The following is a 24,959-nucleotide window of genomic DNA, read 5'->3' as shown; positions in this document are numbered from 1 at the left end:
AAATCTGAAACTGCTAGACTGTATTCTTCCACAATTTTCCCCCAACTATTCTTTTTATATTCATGATCTTTTGTTCTTCTGGGCAAATTTTATTTTTTTCCTAGCTCCATAAAATAATTCTATGTTAGTTTGACTAGGGTGACACTGAATAAGTAAATTAATTTAATTTAGATAGAATTATAATTTTAATTACATCAGCATGGTCTAACCATGAGCAATTAATATTTTCCCAATTATTTATATCTATTTTTGTTTCTGTGAGGAGTCTCCCTGGATTTTGGTGATGTTTTTCTCTCCTAGCATTTGTCTCACTACTCCTTTTCGGTTGCTCTTTATAGAACTTCATTCATAGCAAAGTCACTAATATTTGATGTCTAAAGTTCCATCCTTAATCCTCTTATCTTTTCCCTCTATTCTCCCTAAATTTAATGATTTTATTAGCACCTATGAAGTGTTATCATCTGTATACATCTTATTCCCAGATCTGCACAGCTTTGTTTTTTCTTCTAAACTATAGATCTCTATCACCAATTCAGACATTTTATATCTCAATTTCAACATGTTCAAAACTGAATTTATTATCTTTCTTCAAACCTTCCTATTTTTAAGGTTCCAAACTTTGGTCAAAAGCACCACCAACCTCACAACCACCAAGCCAGCTCCTTATATGTAATTTGTACTCATACCATGTTGTTTCTACCTTTATGGCTGTTCTTATAAAAGTCTTCTTTTATCCACCCACATAGTTCTCATCCTATATTACTTGAACTACTACTACAGCATTCTTCTTATTGATTTATTTTTTGCATTTTCTTCCCCAAATATTCCATCTTCCACTCAACTGCCAAAGTGATTTTTTCCTAGATATGACCATGATACTCCACTAAGTAAATTTCAGTGAGTCTCATGATTTCTAAGATCAAATATTGAATCATCTATTTGACTTTTAATACCCTTCCTGATCTAGTAATTCCTCTTATTCCAATAGTCTTATACTTTATTCTCCTCCACAAGCTTTGTGATCACCTATTTCCTGTTCCTCTCTCAGGACTCCTCCAGCACGTTTGTCCTGGATATCCCTCATGCTTGAATGCTCCCTCCTCTCTTCCACTTGCTGGTTTCCTTCAAGTCTTATTTTCTATCAAAATTTTTTACTTCCTATACCATCCACCCTTGAATGCCAGTCCCATTCTTCAAAGATTACCTTCCATTTATGATGAATATCTTGTGCATACCTAGTTATTTACATGATATTTGCCTCATTAGAATGTGAGTTAATTGAAGGCAGGAATTCTATTTTTTTGCTTAGTAGAAACTACCATAGAATGTAATTGGAAAAGAAATAAAATATTTATATAATAATTAAAAAAAGAACTGGGAAAAAAAAAGAAATACTCAGACGAGTGACGGACCCCATACAAGTTGGAGAAATCATCATGAGGTAAGTCCATAAAGATCTCCATGAGATTAATTTTACCTCCATATGCTATTTTTCTGTGTGAATTTAAGATATTGCTCAAGGAATTGTCAAATCAGGGTCTGCAAGACTTGAAATTGCATGACTTTAAACATGCTTCCTCCCTTTTTTTTACAACCTTGTTTTACTGGACTTTCCCTCCCATTCACCATTGCTTTCCTGCTTCTAACTAGTTAAATTCTTATTATGCCCACTGCCTTTGGGATATTTTTAAATTCAGCTACTACTTGTATAGCAATCAAATCTTGGTGGTGATGATAGCAGAACCTAAACAAAACCCATTACAGGGAGGTTTAGCCAACAGGACAAAAGAATTTTAGCAAGCATGATAGTTGTTTTTAATATTTGAAAGGTTACCATAGGAATGAAGAATTAGATTTGTTGTGTTTAGCTTAGAGAATAGAATTAGAAGCAATGGAAAGTGGCTGAAAGGTTGATTTTGTTTCCTTGAATGAAAACCTTCCTAACAATCAGAGATATCTTAAAGGGGAGTGAGTTGCCTTGAAAAATAGTGCCAAGTAATTCTTGGCAATCTTTTGGGAGGTATTTAGTGAAAGGGACTCTCTTAAAGGCATCAATGAATTAGATGACTTCTGAAGTCCCTTTCCACCCTCAGCTCTGTGACTGAATGACCTCTGTATATTTTTTCATCCCTTAGTTTTAGAGATACTAGACTCTGCTGGTTTTCTTCTATTTCTCCTATCTCCTTTTGATTCGTTCAGTGGCTCATTGTCACTTTCTCCATATAGCTAAGCAGGTATAATCAAAAGCTCCTTTCTTTTTCTAGACACTCTTTCTTGGTATATTCATTTTCTCTTGTGGTTTTGGCCATAATTTCTAGGTAGATGGCTGCCAAATGCACATCTATAGTCATAACTTCTCTTGAACATGGCAGACCTATATCTCCAACTGCTGAATATCTTTTACTGGAGGTAACTCAATGCCTGAAACTCAATGTCTCCCATGTAGAATTTTATTATCTTTCCCTAAAACCTGTTTTGCATTCTCAATTGATGATTTCTGTTAGAGAGACCATCATTTTCTCTGTCCCCTGAGTTTGAGATTTTATCTTTAACTCTCTTTTTCTCTTTTCATAAGCTTCAGTTGCTGTTACAGAAATTCCAGTTTCACAATATCTCTCACATCATTTCATGACTTTATGAGTACAAGATGTGTGAAAGGAGGTCTAAACCAAAGAGCAAGTTTTCATAGTACCTACATTCCCATTCTATATATCCCTTTACCCTGTCTCGGGATGAAAATACCTCATTATAAAAAAACTTTTAAGAGGAAGGAAAAAATTCAACTAAACCACTTAATATATCAAAAACATATGTTTACTGTGCCATACTCATTGTCCCTCATATCTTTAAAGATACAGAGGGAGGTGTCTTTTCACTTCTCCTCTTTAGGGCCAATTTTTGTAATAATTTCTCTGTCTTGTTTTTATTATTTTGTTTTTGTTCTTTTGAATAAACATTTTTAAAAGATAGAACAGGAGCTCCAGTTCCTTCCTATTTCTTTCTTCTTTTGTTTTTTTAACTGCTGTCATGCTAGTCTAGGGTAACCTCTTTTATAATCTCTCCAACTCCACTTCTATTAATCATTCATACTACAGTCAGCCTAATTAGTTGAATGACTATGAGAGTTCTGAAACTTCATTATTCAAGAATAAAAGAATTATATTGACTACCTCAGTCTCTAGGGACAGCCAGGTGCTGAAGACATCAGTACCATTATTCCTTCTTCTATTTCTCCTCCTCTGCTTTTTTAAGGTTCTGGTATATGAGGAGAATAAAGTAGGGTGGGGGAGTCTCTGGTGACTCAATCACACTATAGCCAAGAGCCCTCTTCTAGCCTTCTTTAAAAAAGATATACTATCTTGCTTCCTGTGGTGGCACATCTGCTTGGCAGATTCAAGTTCTAGTTAAGTTCGGGTAGACTGTTAGTTGTCCTCTCTCCTTCATCCTCTAACCAGCTATTTTAGTCAGGAAACAGTCCCTTAGATAATTTTTTTAATTCCCTTTGCCTTCTCTGGCCACTTATTTTGTTTTCTGGTAGCTCAACCCACCGTGTAGCCATGAGGCCTCTATTGGTATAGGCAAGAAAATTTTTAAAAAATTGGAATTTTAATCTTAAAAGACTATTCCTGTGGCCAAAAGCACAGATTCCAATCTCAGTCCCTCATAGAAAGGAGCAGACTGTAGAGAAGAGGGAGTAGTTAATAAAAATATTTAGTCAAGAAGATAAGGCACATGAGGTTATTCTGTTATAAGGAAAGAAAAAAGGGCTGAACTTAGCTAGAACTTTAGTTCTTGCTTATTCTTATTCTAGGCAAATCTCTTGAGTTTGGGAAATTTCTCTCCAGGGCAAAGCACAAATGCTTGTGCCCAAAGTCAGCTGAATAAAAATATCATTTTATACTTTTTATTTGAAGTACTATATTTCCCCATGTGTAAGACACACCTCTTTTTCCAAAAATTTTGGGATCTAAACACTGGGAGCATCTTAATACAGTGATTATAGATTTTTAAAATTGCATTTCCCACTATTTCGTGTTTGTTGCCTCAGTGCTCATTGTTTTGCATGTTACTGGTATATATTAGGCTACGTTTTTGCCATGTTTTTCCCAGAAGTAGTTCAGAAAAGATTTTGTAGAGTGCTGAATTCAAATTCAAAGTGATCCATTTTGCAAAAGTGAATGGAAATCCTGCTGCTGAATCTAAGTTTGGTCCTCCTCCAATTGCGGGAAGAAGAAACCCTACTGAAAATGCCCTAGTGGAAGAAGGCCGTGAGAGACAAGGCAGCCAAATGACCTGAGTAAGAGAAGGAATTGAAGCTATGAGCCACTGGAATTCCTGTGTCCCCAAAGATGGCTCAGCAGAAGGCAAGAAGAATTTCTAAGGAAAAAGAAGTGAGCAATTTCAAAGGAGGACACTATTGGTGCTTCAGGTTCATGAAATGGAATGGACTAAGTATGCATCCACACCAGACTTGCCCAGGGAGTGCTTGTAGTGAACCCCAGACCAGAGCACAGGCAGGAGAGAGCTTCTCCTAAGACAGTGATTTGTCATCAAACACAGATGAGGACAAGCTAATGGATGGGAGTTTTGAGAGTAATGAGGACTTGTATGAATTTTATGATGAATAAAACTTGAGTTCAATAACTTTATGTACTACATTTTTTTCAAATTTCAGGCCCCCAAATTAAGGTGCATCTTATACATGGGGAAGTATGATACTATCTCTATTCCACTATTTTCATTCTATACTTTTAAAATATCCTCATCTTTCTGCTGGTTAGGAAAGGGTGGTCTGAGTTATGGTTCATTCTTTGATGATTTTTACATTTATTGTGTTCAACACATGTATCCTTTCTCTTCAAGTGCCTTCATGGTTCTCTCTCACACAGGCAACTCTGTAGGAAGAACCATTTATCTTTCCCTTCTCTTACAAATATGTATATAACACTACTGGAGGAGCTTTATATACTGAGGAGTTTCCTGAAGTTCAAACATATATCAAACAAACAAAGGTTTTTATAGTATGTTTTACTTTGTTCTTTATATATTTTGCTTTTCATGGAATTTTCCCATAAGAAGACTTCCATTTGTGGTTATTTCCAAAGGTCTCATAGTGACCTTGGCTTGGAACTGATAACTACTCTCCTGAATCTTAATTGTGATAGTGATATCAATATACCATCCTTTAAAAATCTAACTCAAAAGTTATGACTTCAATGAATTTTACCTAGTAGTGCTAGTCATGACCTTTTCCCCAGATCCCTCCTCCAGCCTAACAATTGACATGTCTACTGTATTTAGCAATATGATTTTGTAGTACATATTTTTTTTTTGCAAGGAAATGGGGTTAAGTCACTTGCCCAAGGCCACACAGCTAGGTAATTATTAAATTCAAATTTAATTATTAAGTGTCTGAGGCTGGATTTGAACTCAGGTACTCCTGACTCCAGGGCCAATGCTCTATCCACTGCGCTACCTAGCTGCCCCTGTAGTATGTATTTTTTATGTAATGATATATCCCCTTATATTTTTAAATTCACTAACATTGGGAATCATGTGTTATGCTAACATTCTTGTATTAATAACAGTATCTAGCATTTATATAATGTTTTAACTTTTGTAAATTTTTATGTATTTTTCCTCAGTTGGTACTAGTAGGATCACAGATTTAGAGCTGGAAGCAGTCTCAGAATCTATGAAGTTCAACCTCTACACTTTACATTTGAGGAAATAATTAGCAGGGATCTGAGGTGGGATTTGAACCCAGGTGCTCCTTACTCCAGATACAATGATCTATTTTCAGTATGCTAAGTTCAAGAGGCCTAGGAACAACAATGCAGAACTAGCTTTGCTTCTAGCTAGGTAATTATTAAGTGTCTGAGGCCATATTTGAACTCAGATCTTCCTGACTCCAGGGCAGGTGCTCTATACACTGTACCACCTAGATGCCCTAAGACTCCATTTTAATGTATTATACTAATACTTTTATACCAATTATATACTCAAATCAATGATTAATTGTGAAATATCAATTATTAAGGGTATTCATACCATCTTTATCTATATTAAACTACACATATGTACACAATCTCCAATTTATCCTACATCTATCTTATTGGTACATAGTTATTTTCATTTTGTCTCATCCATCATACCGAGTTCTTGAGAACAGTGACTATCTTTTGCCTTTCTTTATATCCCAGGGCTTAGCACAGTATCTGAAACAGAGTAACTGCTTAATAAAATGTTAGTTGACTGACTGAGTCTGACTCTTCCCCATTTCATCCATCAAATGGAATGGTGCCACTACCACATATCAGCAACAATTAAGACACTAACTTGTAAATTAAAACTAGTCTGTTTGGGTCTTTTGTGATATTAGCTCTTGGGTTGTTCCACATTAATATCTTCCTGGAAACTCTCTGCCAATTGGGTAGTTGAAAGAAAAGATAACTTCGTTTTGGTCTATTTCATTTATGGATCTGCTACAAGCTCAGACTTAACTAAGTTGGGCAGTGTTCAGCCTTATATTCTTCAACAACTCTGCACTTTTTATTAAATAATAAAAATGAGATGTAGTTATTCATAATCGGCTCTGTCAAACTCAGTTTGGTGGAGCGTCAAACACATTCTACTTAAGAGTGCCTGGGGAAACTTTAAGTATCAGATGCTTGCCTGGAATAAAAACCTCGGTTAAATCCATTGACCTAAGTTGAACATCAAGGATTTCCAGGCATATGATATAATGTTTTCTCCTCTTGCAGAAGAAATGATGAGTCAAGTAACAAAATTTGATTACTTTAATAGACATCAGTGTTCAGAAGGTTTTGTCTGGATTCACTGCTCTAGTGATCACCTGTTTGTTACCCTGACAACTATACAGGTCTCTCTTGTGGCCTGGAAAAATCACACATTTCAAATTTGGAAATATGAGCCACATTCTCTCAGAGTAATTTTGCTCTATCCATCAATCTCAAAGGGTCAAGCCTAGTAAATATTAAAATTAGGAAAAACTCAACAGAAATTAATATGCTGCATAAAGTGAAAGATGGTCATTTAAAATCAGGTAAGACTTTTTCATGTGATTTAGGATTGCATGAGGCTAGTTATAAATGCCTCCAAATCCTTTTTTTGCAGCAATTCAATGCATCCTGACTATAATTGTTCTCAAAACAGCATTTTATTTATTAAAGCATTTAGAGCATTGTCTCAATATTACATGGAAAAACTCAGGAACCAAGATGCCAGAGTAAAGGTAGAAACTCACCCCTTTCCCCCAAACTCCTCTAAATATTTTTAAATAATATTCTAAACAAATTCTTGAGCAACAGAACCCATAAAAAAGACAGACAGTGAAATAATTTTCCAGCCCAAGACAACTTAGAAGGTTGGAAGAGTAAGAGAAAAGTGTAGTCCGAGGCAAAGATCCAGACCCGAAAAACCAGGAACAGGTTTCGTGGTAACTGAATCAATGGCAACAGTGGCAGTTTCCAGACTACACAGTTCTATAAAGAAATCAAACAATGGGTAAGAAGCAGATTTACAGGAGTCCCTTTACTGGCATTAGTGGAAGGACTCTATTGCATTGTCTATATTTGGATCTGGGAGTCTTAGTCCCAGTGAAAGGAGAAGTATTAACATAGCAGAGCTTACATCTAAAGGAGAACAGGGACCCCGGTCACAGTTCCAGGGTTGAATAGAGTGCTTATGGTCACTCCCAAACCAAGGTATGGTATAAAAGATCCCTAGATCATACTATCTTGGAAGACAGTTCCTCAAAATTATCTCTGAAAACAGCAGCACCAAAACACCTTCCTTCATTTGGAAAACAGAGTCACAATTTAACAGACTTAAAAATCTAGAAATTATTTGGTAAAATGAGCAAACAACAGAAAAAATTCTGACCATAAAGTCACTATGGTGACAAAGAAGTTCAAAATATATACTCAGAAGGCAACAAAGTCAAATATCCTGAATCCAAAGTCTCAAAGAAAAAAAAATATGAATTGGTCTCAGATGATGGAAGAACTCAAAGAGTATTTTAAAAAGAAAGTAAATGATGTAGAGGGAAAATTGGAAAGAGAGATGAATGATGCAAGAAAACAATGAAAGAAGAGTCAATAGCTTGGTAAAGTAGGAACAAAAAATTACTGAAGAAAATAACACCTTAAAGTAACAAAATAGATCAAATGGTAAAAGAGGTAGAAAAATCCAGGGAAGAGAAGAATTCCTTGAATAACAGGATTGGTCAAATTGGCCTCTGAAGAGAAAATTCCTTAAAAAGTAAAACCAGCCAAATGAAAAAAGGAGGTACAAAAAATCTCACTGAAGAAAATAACTCCTTAAATGTTAGAATCAGGCATGTGGAAGCTAATGACTTATGAGATATCAAGAAAGAACAATACACAATCAAAAGAATGAAAAAACTAGAAGAAAATGTGAAATATTTTATTGGGAAAACAACTGACCTGGAAAATAGAGCCAGGAGAGATAATTTACCAATTATCTCTTCCTGTAAGTCATGGTAAAAGGAAGAGCCTAGATCTTTTCTTTCAAGAAATTTTCAAAGAAACCTATTCTAGAACCAGAGGGCAAACTAGAATTTGAAAGAATCCACTAATCATCTCCAAAAAGAGATCCCAGAATGAAAACTCCCAGGAATATTATAGCCAAATTTCAGATCTCCCAGATTGAGAAGAAAATACTGCAAACAGCCAGGTCAATATAATACAAGATTTAACAGCTTCTGCATCTAAGGAGCAGAGACCTTAGAATATGATGTTCTGGAGGACTAAAGAGCTGGGATTACAACTAAGAATAATCTACTCAGAAAAATTTAGTATAATCCTCCAAGGAGGAAAATGGAATAGAAGACTTTCAAGCATTCCTGATAAAAATACCTGAGCTGGGGGTGGGGGGGGCAGCTAAGTGGAACAGTAAATTGAGCATGGGCCCTGGAGTTAGAAGGTCCTGAGTTCAAATCAGACCTCAAGCACTTACTAATTACCTAGCTGTGTGACCCTGGGCAAATCACTCAGCTTCATTGCCTTGTAAATACCTAAAAAATACCTGAGCTGAATAGAAAATTTGATTTCCAAATGCAAGATGCAAAAGGGGCATAGAAAAGTAAATAAGAAAGAGAAATAATAAGATATTCAATAATTAATTAAATTGTTTGTTTAATTAAATTGTATATCCCTGTATGGGAAAATCATATATATATAAAACTCTTCAAAACTTTCTCATTATTAGTACAATATTGTATAGTTATCTCCTATGATTAACTTAGCTCTTCTCAGCAATACAATGATATAAGATAATTCTGTAGGACATATATTGATAGATGCTGTCTATCTCCTGAGAAAGAACTGGTAGAGCCTAAATGCAGATCAAAAGTAATTTTTCTTTACTTATTTTTCTTGGATTTATTTTGGTCTGTATTTTCTTTCACAGAATGACTTACATGTTTACCTAACTTACAGTATGACTGAACTTGTAAAATCAATGTCAAATTACTAGCCTTCTTAATGGAGTGTGTACAGGAAGAAAGGAGATAATTTAGAACTCAATTTGAAATACAAGAAATGTTAAAATGGTTTTTACATGTAATTGGGAAAAAGTAAACTATTAAACAAAAAATTCATTATTTATATTTTTACTCATCTCCCTGGGCTAAGGAATATAGATATTTATAGCCAAATTTGTTCAGTATTCAATCTCCAAACATTATTCATTCAGAAAATTTATATTACTTCATTGTATACACATTCCAGTGATAATATTCAATATATATACAATATTCGATCTCCAGTCTCTATAACTTTGCATAGTCTGTCCTCCATTTTTGGAATTCTTTCCTCTTGCTTCAATAGCCTAGTACTCTTAGTTTCCTGCAGAATTCAGCTGATGTAGTATTCTGAAGTTTTTCCTGATTCCCCGATGATATGTGCATGCTCTCATTCATACCCAGATTGAAATTATATTTATTATGCATACATGTACATATTAGGTCATTTTCCTCTCTTTTCCCCAATAGAATGTTAGCCCTTTTAGGGAAAAAAAAAAAACTTTTTTTTGTAAACCAGTATCTTCAGTGCTATCATGAGGGTACTCAAAGACTTTGTGATCCTTTCAGTGTGGGTTCTTCCTCCCTCTAGTTATATATACACTATGGTAATTCTATAGCTTTCTACTGTATGCCACCTTTTCATGACCAGCAAATTCTCTACAAGAAGCCCAGCAAATGGTCTGGGAACTTTATTCTAACAAATGAGAACCTCTGCATGAATCATAATTCTTCCAGCAGATACTGAAGAATAATAGGTTATTTTCTAGTCTGGCTACATAAGTGACTCATGTCCTCTTTTGGTCATAAATCTCTCTGATGATGTCAATTATATCATTTCTCCAGTTATATACCCTTTGGGAAATATGTTTAAACCTCTGTGGTTCATTTGTTTCAGCTGTGTCCAACTCTTTGCAACCCCATTTGGACTTTTATTGGTTAAAATACTGGAGTGGTTTGTCATTTCCTTCTCCAGCTTATTTTACAGATGAGGAACCTTAGATAAACAGGGTTTGGTGACTTGCCCAGGATCACATAGTCTAGCTAGTAAGTGTCTTAGATTGGATTTGAACTTAGGCATTCCTGACTCCAGGCCCAGCAATCTATCTACTATATCTCCTACCTCTTTATGCCTATTTATACACTAATCAGTATTTATTTAATGGTATTTATCAGTATTTATTAAATTAGCATTAATTAAATGTGTAATTTTTGCCAAACATTGTGCTAGATGTGAGGGATATCAAAGAACTTATATTCTAATAAGGGAAATAAGAAGTAAAAATATATGTTGAATAAATATTAGGAAAATATATACAAATTCATAAAAAGGTAGTTAAATAGAAGGTAGTTTGGTAGGAAAGACACCAGCCGTTGAAAATATCAGAAAAGTCTTCATTAAAAGCAGGGGTTCTATGACAGGGAAAACTTTTCCTTGATTTTTCTTTCCTCCCACCTATAATAGTGGGAAATTTTTCCTAAAAGAAGACAAAACCACAAAGTCTTGGTCATCTAAGGACAAACAAATTCTCAGTCTAAGCCCTCAGACATGGTGGAATTCTGAAGACCATATGAGTTACATGTCTTTGCTCATAATCAGATACATTTTCATAGAGACAGGGTGGATAAGGGAGTACCTTCAAAAAACTTAAGTGTCACTGTGTCTATGTTGCATATCCTTGCTCCCTTAGGACAAAGTGAGCCTTTTGTTAACTACTCGATGTCTTGTGACATCCCCTAAAACTGAAAATGAATTAAGAAAATATTAGTATTAGAACCATCTTAGTCAGGTTCTTAATCTTTTTTGTGTGTGTCATGGACCCTTTGGAAGTTGAGGAAAGCCTATAGACTTATATTTATTTTTGTTGCCATATTCATAGTAAAAGAAAATGCTAATTTTCATTTAGTGCAAATAAAGATGTATTTTTTTCATCAAAGCTCATAGAACCCTTGAAAACAATCCACAGAACCCTTATTAATAGACTAACTGGTTTGTCCATCAACTAGAATCAAAATCTGAACAACAGGCAATTCAGAATTTGATGAAAAGCTCATTGAATACCTTTGGGTTACAAGGCTAATTCACTTTAAGGTTCCTGGCAAATGATTGTTTCTTTCCAATATGATCCAGCTCAATAAATGTGTATTTATAATTCATTCTATATAAATGTCAAATGATTTAAAATTTAAGATAAAAATAATTGCTCTTCTTTGTGCAACAATACAATCTTTGTACATATAAAATAAATATCATATATATAATACATAAATTTTATATATAATATAAATCTATTAAATAGATATGTAGTAAGTTTATAAATATATGCATATATATAGGTGACACATAAAATATCACATATTGAGGAATAGATAAGCCTCCAATTCTATATTTGGGAGACAGAGTTAATAAGGACAGATATGAAAAGGAGGTTGAGGAACTGACCATTGTCCTTTGACAGGTAATTTGAGGGTACTAGTCTATAAGTTTACTCTTCAGTATATAGAAAGGAACACCAAACTAAGATAAAGCAGAGGGTTTTAATGTTAAAACTAAAGTCTAGACTTTAAGTAAACCAGAAATCTGAACCTAGAAGAAACTATATATCCTATAATATCCTCTTCCCTAGACTTCCCTAGGTTTCTAGTGCTTCATTTTGTTTCCTGTAAACAAAAACATTCGCATAACTATAGCCTTATTGAGATAATGCTTTAACTTCCACAAATGTCTCCAGCAAAAAACTTTTAAGACTCATACCCAACCAAAAAGTGAGAGGATTGAAGTTCATGAATTCTAAAGTCCTCTTTGAATTGTAAATTCTATAATCCTTAGTTATATACTTTCTTAACATTTTAATAATCTTTTCTAAAAGGTTAAATAAAATAAAAAAAATTGTGACCATTACCAGAAATTCCTTCTGGTCAATTCTTTATTTACTATCACTTAGCACTATAACATTAGATTCTCATATAATTCTTAGTGGTCACTAAATGTAATAGAGTTCATGGACTAAACAAAGTACTTAGTACTTGATCAAACCAGTTAAACATTCTAAATAGAAAGGTCTTATTTTTATTTTTTAAAGGACTGCTATAAAATAGATGTATCCTATATGCATCTTGCTCTATAATTGCATTTTTGCTTCCTTGCAAATGGTTAGTGCCTATATACAAAATAGTTCCACTCAACAGAGCACATAGCTCAGAGAATTCTGTCTTGTTTTCAGTGACCTGGAAAGTACAGAGTTACAAGTTGCAGAAGGAGAGAGAGAGAGAGAGAGAGAGAGAGAGAGAGAGAGAGAGAGAGAGAGAGAGAGAGAGAGAGAGAGAATTACTTTACAAGAATATTTGTGGACCTTTATTATCAGCATAAATTTAAGACCCATCCATTTCTTGGGAGAAAGCTATTACAAGGAAAATAGGAGTATAGAGTCCTATCACCCTGCTCTTTCATTTGGGAAATTGTAAAAAAGTAATGATGATAATGAAAAGAGAGTATCTCAATCCATGGAATGAAATAATAATAAATTAAGTTTAAAATAAGGTCAAAGAAATTACTATCATGGTGGCTTACTAAAGGAAACTCTTATCAGTGCTATATTACTTTTGTAAACAATATTTTACTTGCTTGACACACCTACAAATTACTTTTCTTTTCTAAGACTATTTAATCACTGACACTGGTGCCATTAGTTATAGAAAAGCTAATCTAGAACCAACAATTCACTTCCTAAATGGACAATGGAGAAAATTACTTTTATTGAAAAGTGTTCATTTTATTAGTTGCTTCATTTCAAGAGTTGATGGTGAATTCACATTTGGTCTAAACCATACCTAGACAAAAATTTCTTTTAAAAAACTCCTGAAATTCTCTAGGTAGGTAGTGCAATGGATAGAGTGCTGGACTGGAGTTAGGAAGATTCATCTTTCTGAGTTCAAATCTGATCTCAGGTTTTTGTGTGTGTGTGTGTGTGTGTGTGTGTGTGTGTGTGTGACCCTAGACAAATCACTTAACCCTGTTTTCCTCATCTATAAAAATGAGATGGAGAAGGAAATGGAAAACCACTCCAGTATCTTTGCCAAGAAAATCCCAAATGGAGTCATGAAGAGTCAGACACAGCTACAAATGAACAATAACAATGTTTTCACAATACAGTTCTTTAAGATAGACTGTAACTTCTGTGTTTTTATTTAAATAGCAAATGTATTTTTGCCCCTGGAAAGATAACTATATCTTTGAACATGTTCATGCTAAATAAAACATTGATTTCCATTTCAGTATTTGGTGGCACAGTATTTAGCATGCAGGACTTGGAATTTGGAAGGTCTAAGTTCAAATTCTACATTTGGACCAAATGTGAATTCACCACTAACTCTTGAAATGAAGCAACTTATCAAATGAACACTTTTCAATAAATGTAATTTTCTCCATTGTCCATTTAGGAAGTGAATTGTTGGTACTAGATTAGCTTTTCTATAACTAAGGGCACCAGTGTCAGTGATTAAATACTCTTAGAACAGAAAAGCAATTTGTAGGTATGACTGAGTTCAAATCATGCCTGAGATATTACTAGATATGTGACCACTCTCAGCCTCAGTTTCCTCAAACATAAAATAAGAAGAGGTTGGATTCCATGGCCTCAAAGGACTCTGTCAGTTCTAAATCTGTCATCATTTGATTTTATTCATCCACTTAATTCCTTAGCAAATGACTGCAGCAAACCCCAGATTGCAAGGATGCTTCAGAAACACTTTCCTTATTTGCTTATTTAATACAACAAAGCAACTGTCTTATTTAAGCCAGCAAAATAACCATTTGCCCCCCCAAAAGAAATCTGAATCAGAAAAACTAATTCTCTAATAACAAAATGTTGTTTTAATGCTTCATTTTCAAAAGTTCATACTCTTTACCTAATGCTCTAATTCCTTACTCTTGAGGTTTATGTGAACATTTCATGCCTTTGGTATAAATTTTCCATATTCTGCAAACATTAAATATTGTACCATATGTTTTGAATTAATATACACAAGATAATGCCTGATTTTTAGTGAGTAATAAAATATGACACAATACATACCATTTCTGGAAACACTATACCTAGCCTCTAGGTTACTCAACAATTACTAATTATTTCACTTGCCACTTTCTTAAATTATGAGTTTTCTTAGTATTAAGAGTTTTTTTTATTCCTTAGACTAATTATACAGCTGTTTTTTTATCCTTTAGATAGCAAAATGCTGATTTATTTCAATTAGCATTTAGCAGTTCATTTTCCCATTAGATTAGTAGTTCTTTTGGCCTTGTTATTTCACTTTTACTATATTTAATGTTAGCATTTTGTTCCTAAGTGAATCTAGTTGTGTTCTCAAATGAAAGTCTCAGTGTGGGCCAGAAATATATTTAAAATACCCCCCCACCTTACTCAATCCATCCCACTGGATTCAAGCTTCCCTCCCTTATAATCCACCCACCCCCTTTACCCTACCAAAAAAATCTATAAATATTTATCTCTTCCCTTTAAATATATACTTGGGTATCATCATGGTTAGTCTATTTAGCAAGTCAATCAGTGCAGGCATAATGTTGAATTTAATTGTATTAATTCGCCTCCTCAGAGAAAGAAGGCGAAGTTTCCATCTGGCTCTGCCAGTTTTGTTTCTTCCTAAGGAGAAGAAGACAATGACATTTATACCACATAGGTGCGAAATGTACCATATTCTTCAATTTTGCTCCCACCCTCACTTGAATTCCATGAAATATTCCAGTCAAAAAGAATATAGCTTGGGGGAGAAGAGCAGCACAAGCAAGGTTACAGTCACTAATTTTAGCAGCTGCTCCTTCTTTTTTTAATCCAAGCTCCAAAGTAGAAAAGCTTCACTAAGTTCCATTTCTTTCCCCATGGTTATAGACCTTTAAGTGATGACCTGGTCCTTTGGGATATTGCATAGACCTTTCATGCATGAAATTAATTCCATGCTGTAGTCAAAATAATGGACAATGAACCCCTCTCTCAATGATTTCCAAAAGCTTAAGACAGGAAACATTTTAAGTGGGAAAAATGTTTTATGTGAGATACATCCCATAGGTATGCAAATTTGTCTGGTCATTTAAAAAAAATTAAGGGAAATGTTTTATTCAGGTTTCCAAATAACATGTTAAATGAATTAAAATCACTCCAGGACAACATGTTTTTCCCCTTTAGAAAAAGTAGAAGCATGGATCAACAGGGTACCACATCACTGAGGGGTGTAATTGAAAAAAACTTTCCACCTAGATCTTAATTATAAGGATATCAGAAGTAGTTATAGTATACCAAAAATGTAAGTAGCCCAAGGATGGTGGCTGCTCCAGTTAGGATCTGTGGTCCACTAGTGTTCTGATGCTTGAATTCAATTCTTGGACTTTCTTCAAGTAGCCAAAGATTTGTCTCATTGTACTCTACAGAAGTAATGCATTGGTCATCACAGCTGTAATACCAGCAATATGGAGCTTAACAAGGGTTTCTAAATGAACTTAAAATCTCCTCCACATTAGAAAAAAACTATTTCTAGTGGAGCTTTCAAGGAGGCCTATACTCAAACAAATACTTTACTCCCTGGCATGTAGAAACACTAAAGGAGGAATTGATTTCCACCATCCTACAGCTGAACCAACAAAACAGCCGAGAGCAATTTGTGTAACCTTCATCATTTGGTTCCAGAGGACCAGGTGAATGTGAGGAATCACTAAATGAGAGGGAAAAGTATAGATCCTGCAAAATCTCTAACTCAAGCATCCTTTATCTTTTTAGTTGTGTTAAGGACCCTTGGAGAAAGGTCTTGTGAAGTCTTTGAACCTCTTCTTAAAACAATATATTTAAATACATAAAATAAAATTCATAAGTATATAAAGGAAATCAATTAGATTGAAATATTTGTTATTTAAAAATTAACAAACACAAATGAGTACATGTAGTACTTTCCAGTTTCTCAAATACTGCTTCTCCCTTGATACTTGGATAAAAGTACAGTAGGGAGAGATAGGATATCTGCTAGACTATATTAGTCTTTTTTATAGGTCCAGGTTACTCTTAGTGGTAAATTAATTGCTGATAATGAGAAGGTGGTCACAGTGATATAAAAAGTTGAGGAAACTTCTGTAAATAAAAATCTGTATATTAGCTTTCCATCTCTAATAGCCTCCTTTAATATCTCCGAACAAAGGCTCTTCTTGTATCAGTGATTCTTCTTATTCCCTTTTTATATCCACAGTTAACTATTTTTGAAGTGCAAAATGTTGAATCTGCATCCACGATCTAGAATTATAAATATGCTTTAATACATCTTTGGATCTTTAATCTCATTGATGGATATTCCTCTCTTAGTAGAGATTGCCACTCAATGATGCCTTCTTATTACATTATTTTTGTTGTTGAGATTCTGGAGTTAGAGAAATTTGCAAAAAACACTATTCTAACATCCTTTCAATCCTATGATTTCACTATTTGTTGCATGATCATCAGCTATCTTTGAGAGATTCCTCATTGAAGGGAAAGCTGTTATTTTTCCTATTCAAATAAAATGTTTTCTTCTTCAAAACAAAATAAGCACAGTATAATATTGTATTCTGTGCCTTCAAGTATTTTTCAGTGTGACTGTAAATGTTATCTGCTATGGAAAACTGTGAAGCATTGCTTTTTTTCATTCTTATATTTTCATTGATAACTGTTAATACATTGAAATAATACTTATGAAGAATTTACAGTCAACAAAGTCAATTTATGGATCAATGATTATCCAAAATAATAAAAAATATAAATATAGAAAGAAAGAATAACTATCTATCAGCAGGCATTTATTTTTTAATTTAATTTTTCCTGGTTAAATGCAATCCCCACTTCCTTCCTCCCATGCCAATCCCCTCATTGAGAAAGTAAGTTATTTGATATAGTTTAGAAATGTGTAATCATGAAAACTATTACTAAAATAATCATGCTGTAAGAGTAAACATAATCCCCCCCCACCAAGAAAAGAGAAATCTCAAGAAAAATATATTTCCAACTTTGGTCTTTCAAATAATGTTTGCATAAAAAGCACAATTCATCCTCAACCACTCAAGAAGAAACTCAAGATTCTTCTTAGTCAGGGAAAGAATTTGTTCTCAAGCCAAAAAATACCAGAGAAGATAGTAACTACCACTTGTGACTTTGTTTTGGTTACATAGCAACAAGTGAAAAGAGGTTTGCCAGAGCTTCCACTGGTTTCATAAATTACTTTCTGGAGTACAAATTCGAACTTCAAATTCAAGCTCAATAAGCATTCATTATATCTTCTATTTCCAGGGAATGCATGGAAAAGATTGACCTTTCCCTGAAAGGTCTCTGCTCTGCTCCTTTTATTTCCTTGACCACACACTGCAGCCTCTATCCACTGCTTTAGCATCAGCATTGAGTCTGATTCTATCTGAGTGATTCAACCAAGATGATCTGCAGTACTTGTGTTGAGGAGAGAGCTAATTTTCCAACTGAGTAAACAAACAGAATACCATACAGAGCATTGCTCTGCAGGTTGTGTGAATATACTCTCCAGTCTTTCACCTTCTCACCATGGGGCTCCAGGAGATATTTTCCAAAAGATTGGGCACTGTAGCTTGCAAGCAAAAGATGTATCATTTCAGAGTTCACTAATATAAGATAATAAATTCAACAAAACCTCAATGAACAGGAACCTAGCTCCCTGATAATATTAATCAACCACAATTTTTTTTGGTCCTTCACTTTTAGATTAAAGGCAAATGGCAACCAAATAAAAATATCAGAATTTATTAAAAAATAAAACCTTCCCTATTCTAAGCTAATTTTCCATCTGTGTCTCCATCTATATGATGAGGCAATTTTTTTTCTTGCCTCTCTCTCTTTAGTTAACCAAGAAATGCAATTAATTACAATAATCCTTTCCTCAAGTATTCTGGCTAATTGAGATTTACTGTATATTTATAGTAGAACTAATCTTTGCCCACAGCTCACACTAAGATAAGTTAACATTATTATCTTCATCAAAAGAATTCATTAAGTATTGGTCTGTACAATGTTCTTCATTAGGTACCAAATAAAATAAATTAATGGAAACAGTCCCTACCTTCATTGATCTTTCTTTCTATGATGAGCAGTCTAACAGCAAAGATTGTAGGAATGTCTATTAAATCAAAATATCCCTAAATGTTAGGCTCGAAAGGAATCTTAAAGGAGCCTTCATCTAAACCTCATCCTTTATAAATGACAAAACTGAGACCCAGAGACATAAGGGATTTATCCAAATTTCACTAGAATCACAGGTTCTCATAAGCTAGAAGGAATTTAGGAATCATTTAGTTATAGAATCAAAAATTTAGATTTAACAAGAACTTTAGAAATTATGTAGTCCAAACTCTCATGTTTTGCAAATGAGGGAATGGAGGCCCAGAAAATTAAAGATTTGTTCAAGGTCACACAGCTAATAAGCAACAGAGTAGGATTTCAATTAAAGTCCTCTGACCCCAAATCCAGCTCAATTTCTACTGTGTATTGTTGTCTCTCTCATTTTTTCACATATGTGAAGAAGCCCCACTTCCTATGCAAGCACTCAAGAAAACACATATAAAATACAGGCCAGGGTTTCTATCTCTTCACAGACAACACAGAATAAACAAATGATTCGCAGAAACTTCTTATCCATCAGTGTCACTCTCCCTCTTTGGTCTTGATCTTTCCTTGATCTTTTCTATTAAATCAGACCTGGAGTTTTTTTTTCTCTCTTTGTATCCCCAATGTGTAGGAAAGCATCTTAAGAGGCAGGCTATATTTGAAAGGAAGCTAAATTTGGCATTGGGAAAGACTTTAATTGGAACTCTATCACCAACTGACCTCAGGACTGTGTCTCTAGGCAAAATACTTAAGTTATCAATTCATTAGGTAATTCTCTAAAATTAAAAGTTATAAAATAGTTGCCAATATGCATTAGTAGAAGGAATTTCCTCACTGTAAATTATTTAGACAATTAAATTGTAAGTCTGGTGTGAAAAGACCTACCTCACAGGGTTATTGTTAGGACAATGTCCATAAAGTAGTTTGTTAAATTTAGAGTGATATATATGAAGTCAGTTATAAGGTTCATAATAAATATTTATATTATTTTAATAATTACTGAAAATTAACAAATGATCATTAATAACTAAATAATTTTATATTAACATAATATTTAAGCCATTTAAATGTATTCATTCATCAGACATTTATGGAATATCTGTGGCAGCATCACATCAATTTTAAAGTTATAGTTCTATGTAGAGGTAATTAGATGGCACAATATATGGACTGCTGGTTTGAAATCAGGCAGAGCTCAGTTCAAAATCAGCTTCAGACACTTACTAGATGTATGACTCTAGTCATCACTTAACCTCTGTCTACCTCAGTCTCTTCATCTATAAAATGTAATGTAGTATAGATTTGATGTAAAAAATCTAAAATATATTATTATCTGCATCAGGGATAATTATTGTTAGAATCAAATGAGATATTTGTCAGGTGCTTTGAAAATCTACCTGCCATACTAATATTATCAATTATTCTATTTAAATTTTTAAAATTTCAAGTGTTCCCTTGCCATGAGACAAAATATATGTTTCAATGCATTTCTCTTACACTCACCCTTGTTAAAATTTCCTTTTCATTGTTTATAAATTAACTCAGATACCACTTCCCTTATAGAAGATCATAACTAGCATTTTTTTGCATTTGGAAAAGTCAAGAAAATTAGCCAACCTGAAAACCCGAAGCATCCTTTGAAAGAAGCTGCCACTACTCTCATGAAATTAAGTGACAAGAGAGAAGCCACTTCCAACACACTATGGGTGGCGCCACCAATCTAAAAGGAAGCAACAATTGCTGCAGCTCTAAATTATCTATTCACTCTAGTTATCATTGTCACCACAAAGCTTTGTCTAATTCCAGAAATGGAAAATAATTGTTCCCAATCTAATCTTTCATAATTCTTTGTACCTCCTCTATTTATTTGCTATGTTCACATTTATACCATAGTCACTTACATACATACCTCATTTATTCATTCATTCACTCAACAAACACTTATTAAAACTCTCCTGGACTAAAGACACTCCTGTTGGTTAGATAAAAGGATAAATGAAACATATACTCCTTTCCTCAAGAAGTTTATAATATATCAAAATATATACCCAGTTAAATAATAATACAAAGTAGAAGATATTAAGTACAAAAGCAGAATATATGAAACGTTATCAGATCAGATGAAGAAAAACAATTCATCCAGGGCTAAAAGGATCATTTGGCCCAGATTCTTAAGGTCTGTCCTCTATAGGAATTCTTGTTTTAATTTGGGTTTTTGTTTTGTTTTGTTTTGGTTTTTGCAAGGCAATGGGGTTAAGTGACTTATCCAAGGTCACACAGCCAGGTAATCAAGTGTCAGGCTGGATTTTAACTCAGGTCCTCCTGATTCCAGGGCCAGTGCTTTTATGCCACCTAGCTGCCCCCCCTCTATAGTAATTCTTAACCTTTCTTTTTTTATGGCATGGACCTTCTTTGCAGTTTGATGAAGCCTTGGGATCCCTTCTAAAAGTACTATTTTAAATGCATAGGAAACCATTACAAAAGGAATTTACAAAGGAAACCAAGTGCATGTAGTGAAATTCAGCTAATAAAATACTAAAAAGGCAAGATCACAGACCTTGGGTTAAGAATAGTACATCTAGACATTATCATCTCTGACAGAGTGATGTTGCAGAAGTATTAAAGATATATATTTAATAAAAACAATTATTTTATATCTCATGTTAAATTTTAAGAACCCAAAGTATAGGAATTATATCTTATTCATTATTTCCTCTAGAATAAAATACAAACTTCCTTGCCCGGCATTTAAGATGTCTTCAAAATCTAATTTAAACTTTTTTCTTGTCATATTTAATTCCCTCTCTCTCTCTCTCTGCCTTTCTATCTCCCCCCCTTTGTTCTTCTCCCCTTTCTACTCTTTCTCACTCTTTCAAACTGCTCCCATGTCCGATGCATTATGAAGTTCTGTTAATTATATCTTTGTATCATTTCTCTATATTACCCCCTTCTTTCTTCTGGCACTACCCCATCCTTGTGCAGGCTTCAGTACTAGAGTATGAAATAGCATGTTGGTTGATTTTCCTTCCTCAAATGTCCCCCCACTCCATCCAGTTCATTTTCCAAATCAACTATCAAAGTGATCTGCAAAGGTCTGACCATGTCACCCTCTTAATGAATAAACTCTTATGACTTCCTATTATCTCCAGAATCAAATAAAAAATCCCCAAAGCATTATAAAACTGTGTATATTCTTTGATTCAGCAATATCACTACTAGATTTGTATCCCAAAGAGATCATAAAAAAGAGAAAAGGGCCCACATATACAAAATATTTATAGCAGCTCTTTTTGCAGTGGCAAAGAATTAGAAATTGAAGGGAGGCCCATCAAGTGGGGAATGGCGCAACAAATTGCATGGGAATGTAATAGAATACCATTATACTGCAAGAAATCATTCAGTAAAACTTGGAAAAACTTAAGGAAATCATTGTACACCTTAACAGAAATATTATCTCATGATCCACTGTGATAGACTAAGCTTCTCTCAACAACACACTGATCAAAGGCAATTCCAAAGGACTTGTGTTAGAAAATGCCATCCACATCTAGAGAAGAACTATGGAGTCTGAATGCAGATCAAAGCACATTATTTTCACTTTTAAAATTTTTTTGTTTTTTTCTTTATCATGGTTTTCCTCCTTTCTGGTTACACTCCTCTGATTCATCTTTTACAATATGAATAATATGGAAATATATTTTCTGTGATTATACATGTATAGCCTATATCAGATTGTTTGCAGTCAAGGGGAGAAGAAAGAAAAGGAGAGAGGCAGAAAAATGTGGAACTCAAAATCTTAGAAAAAAATGAATGTTGAAAATCATCTTTACATGTAATTTGAAATGTTAAAGTAAAAATAAAAACAAATACATAAAAAGTCTTTCACAATGTGACCCCTTCCTACCCTCAATCATCTTAGACCCTTCCATGTACAAAATAATCTAATGGCTCAGATATGACATTTATCTATTTATCATCTCTCTCTCTCTCTCTCTCTCTCTCTCTCTCTCTCTCACTACACACATTTTTTTCATACTTGATCCTTTAACAGGACATACCTTTTTTCCATATTTTATCTCTTTCTTCCCGTAAAATAGCACCTTCATATAATAGGTGCTTAATGAATAATTTAATTGAATTCTTCATCTTTGAATCTGTCTCAGGGGTCAGAGAAGTGTCATATATATATATATGTATATATATATATATATTATAGGTATTTAATAAATGTTTATTCATTCAACAAATATTCATTGAGCATCTGCTGTGTATGTGGAGCACTAGGCTAATCATTATTTATTGAATGACATTGAATTGAAATGTCTGTCCAATCAAAAACTGATGTGGCCTGAGAAAAAGGGGGTACCTGGGCTTGGGATGCTAAAAATTAAGGTAGTTCTTGTATATGGAAGACCATTTGAGGCATTGTTGATTAGCTATAAAATCTAGAGACATCATATTTTCCCCTTCTCTCTATCTGGAGCTTTCTATTGCATGTGTCCTTACTTTTCTTACCTTCCTTTCATTTGATACCCATGTACCAGGATTTAGTATTTATTGTGCACATAAAGTAATAATAACAAAAATGATGGCAACCAGAATTCCTCTCCCTAGAGTGAGAAGTGGGAGAGCCAACCCATTTAAGTTAAAATATTCAAGCAGAGAGACATCAAAATTATGTTTGAATTCTGTGTAAGAAAAAGAAAAGCTCTGTGATATTTTAAGCAGCATATTAACATTTTACTCACAAGTAGAGGCAAATCAAAAAAGTCTTGAAATAAATTTCAAATATTTTGGAAAGTAAGAGTTGTATAACATAGAAAGAGAGTAAGAAAGAGAAGCAGCACTTATTATTTTAGGATGCTTATCCCAGTTTAGTTTGCAAGCTCAATGTTTGGTTTTGAATTTATTCCCTCCAAGTGCATCTGCACAGAAGTGTTGAAGAAACTGAATTAGATTTCATGGAGACACCATTCAACAATATACCTTGATAGAATTTCATTCATGGTTTCATCAAACTTTGTTCTATTTACTAGCTGTCGGGGGGGGGGGGGGGGGTGGGGGTTGTTTGTTTTTTAAAGAATTTCTCATGCAGAGAAGTTCTGAGGCATAGTTAATTCACCATTGAACTTGGAGTCAGGAAGGATTAGATTTGGAATTCATTTACTATGTGACCATGGACAATTCGCTTTGCCTCTCTGAGCCTTAGTTTCCTCAACTAATAGGAGATAATAACTATAGCAGCAAATTTAATATGTTTGTCTTGAGGCTGACAAGAATAATTCATATAGAGCCCTTGGCAAACTTTGAAGTATCATATCTATGTCATCAAACAATATGAAGATAATGTATTTAAAGTACTTGGTGGGGCAGCTCAGTGGCATAGTGGATGCCCTGGAGTCAGGAGTACCTGGGTTCAAATTTGGTCTCAGACACTTAATAATTACCTAGCTGTGTGGCCTTGGGAAAGCCATTTAACCCCATTGCCTTGCAAAATCCTAAAAAAAAAGCACTCAGTAACTATGGCTTGATCCAGTTCAACAAACAACAATCATCTGCTATAGGCAGAACATTATGCTAGGTGATGCAGTGAGATATGACAATTCAGTATAACGCAATCACTCCAGTTTTCATAGAACTAGAACCCTAGTAGGAGGATTTGGCAATTATATGCAAAAGTTCAATTAAAATAATTCCCAGTAAGTACCTGAGATTGGTGCAAAATTCTGTATGAGTTCTAAGCAAACTTGTCTTTTTGATATTTAAAATCCTTTAATGTGACTATATCATCTCTTTCTAGACTCATTAAACATTACTTCCTTTCATATATTCTCTGGTTCAAACAAATTGGTTTTCTTGCTCTTCTTTACAAATGACCCTTCATATCCATGTCTAAACTTTGCCCAAATGGGGCTTTTGTGCCTGGAAGGCTCTCCCCCTTTTCACCTCTGCTTCTTAGAAGCTCTGGTTTCCTTTAAAGCTCATTTCAAGTGCAGCCTTTTACATGAAGTTTTTTCCCCTGATTTCTTCCTCAGCTACTATGAGGTGCTTCCCCCATCCCATTTTCTTGTATTTAAGTATATTTTGTATAAATTTATATGTATATATAAATGTTATCTACCCAATAGACTATAAGTTCATAGAGGATGGAATTTTTTTTAATGTCTTTATATCCCCAGTGCCTAGAACAATGTCTGCCATATAGTAGGTGCTTAATAAATATTTCTTCATTGATT

Source organism: Macrotis lagotis, chromosome 7, assembly GCF_037893015.1.
Source record: "Macrotis lagotis isolate mMagLag1 chromosome 7, bilby.v1.9.chrom.fasta, whole genome shotgun sequence".
NCBI classification, from domain to species: Eukaryota; Metazoa; Chordata; class Mammalia; order Peramelemorphia; family Peramelidae; genus Macrotis; species Macrotis lagotis.
This window is presented reverse-complemented; position numbering follows the sequence as displayed.